Source organism: Furipterus horrens, unplaced genomic scaffold, assembly GCF_987537825.1.
Source record: "Furipterus horrens unplaced genomic scaffold, mFurHor1.1.pri manual_scaffold_3, whole genome shotgun sequence".
NCBI classification, from domain to species: Eukaryota; Metazoa; Chordata; class Mammalia; order Chiroptera; family Furipteridae; genus Furipterus; species Furipterus horrens.
In genome coordinates, this window is record NW_028327173.1 from 192,055,220 (window position 1) to 192,056,877 (window position 1,658).

Sequence of the window (1,658 nt, forward strand, 5' to 3'; positions counted from 1 at the left end):
GGAAGACCTCCTTCAGGAAGTCACCTGGCCCCAGTCCTTGAATGACCATCCTGGAGGGGGGCTGATGTTGAGCAGAGCCAAGGCCAGCCCACTTGTGGGATAGAAGAGGCTTGGATGTGGGATAAGAAGTTACAGCAGAGCAGCCACTCAGCCCCAGGCTGGTCGGAAGGAGGGGCAGGGCTTCAGAATGGGGCGCAGTCCTCCTGGACATCCTGGGTACCCCTTGCTGTAAGAGAGACGCCAGTTACACTTACTGGCGGGGGAGACACCATGATCACAAAGGAGGTTTACCCAGGGTGGGGCTTATCCACTACCCTCCCGATGTGCTGGCCCCTGTGATTTCCCCGAATGTGGGAAACTCAGCTGTATAATGTGTGGTAGTGGGGGACTGCGTTTGTGCTCTCACTTATAAAAAAAAAGAGAGAGAGACAGAGAGAGATACACCCACTAGTGGTTCTCTGATGAAAAATGAAAGGAACCTACTCTTGATTAAAGCATAAAGCAAGACCACAGGGATGTCTGAAGAGGGGCCACTCCCCCTTACTCCACACTGTGCCCAGTGGGAGCACACTTGAGTTTGGGGTCAGCTCATTCAGGCACCGTTCTCAGGCCCAGGCCTATGGCATCAGTGCACCCACACTGCTGGGTCACCCAGGATTCTGAGGACACCGAGCAGGCTGCCAGGAAAGCTTGGCTGGAGGGAGTGTTTCTCAAGACTTGGGCTCTGCTAAACTAACCCGGAAGGCACTTTCCAGAAGTGACAGCAGAAATGCGATGATACAGATCAGACCAGCTAGTGTAAGACGAGGAGCAGCGTATTATTCTTCCCTTTATGTTTTTAATTTTGGGGCCTCTCATTCTGCCCAGGATGGGCTGGAGCTGATGGTAGGGGGCGGGGGTGGGGGTGGAGATGTACTAACAGCTCAGAGCAGAAGGTAGAAAGGCCCGAGAAAGAAGCTGAAGGAGAACCAGCCGGGAGGAAATACAAAAGCAGGGACTCCAGGGGACTTGCCGCTCCAGAGCTGAACTTGTAGCTCCTACAACGCTGACTTTAAGCCGACCTTCAGCAGCGCTTCTTAGCAATGTACACTGGGCAATCGCTGGTAAATCTTTATTAATTTTAATTGGCGGCACCCATTTATAAGAACCATTAAAAAGGATAAATTGAGCCCATCCGGCGTAATGTCTTTTGTTAATTAGTTTGTCAGCACTGTTTTAATATCCCCTAATGACTTCATATTTCAGACCTGACATTAAAGGAGACGCTGTGAGAAAGGAAATGGTCTTATCACAGTGTACTGTAACGTTTTTCTTTTCTGAACAAAAAGTGTCCTTCCAAACGCTGACCAAGGTTAGATGTCATTTAATTCTCAAAGGTGGGTGCTCGAGGACTTCTGAGGCCCCCATGTCTGTCTCCAAGTCCTGCCAGTCCATCATCTCAGCTTGCCTTTTGGCCAACCACCTCATGCAGCCTTGAAACACTCGGGCATTTCTTCCTCCTTACCTTCCTCCCTTCCTTCATTTATTCAACAAACGTTGATTGAGTCCCTCAGAATCAGGGAAGTAGGCTGGAATGAAATCAAGCCAGATGCAAGTACTTTCTAGAAAAAAAGATGTAAACGCTTCACGTTCTCCATCCCACAAAAGGGCTTTTCTCG

General features: G+C 49.8%; 1 non-coding gene across 1 annotated transcript; it reads left to right on the forward strand.

The window, feature by feature from the left end:
- Positions 1 to 246: 246 nt before the first annotated feature.
- LOC150017085 (U1 spliceosomal RNA) lies at positions 247 to 409 on the forward strand. Its single transcript, XR_016510391.1, has one exon. It is a non-coding gene; the product is annotated as a U1 spliceosomal RNA (small nuclear RNA).
- Positions 410 to 1,658: the final 1,249 nt, after the last annotated feature.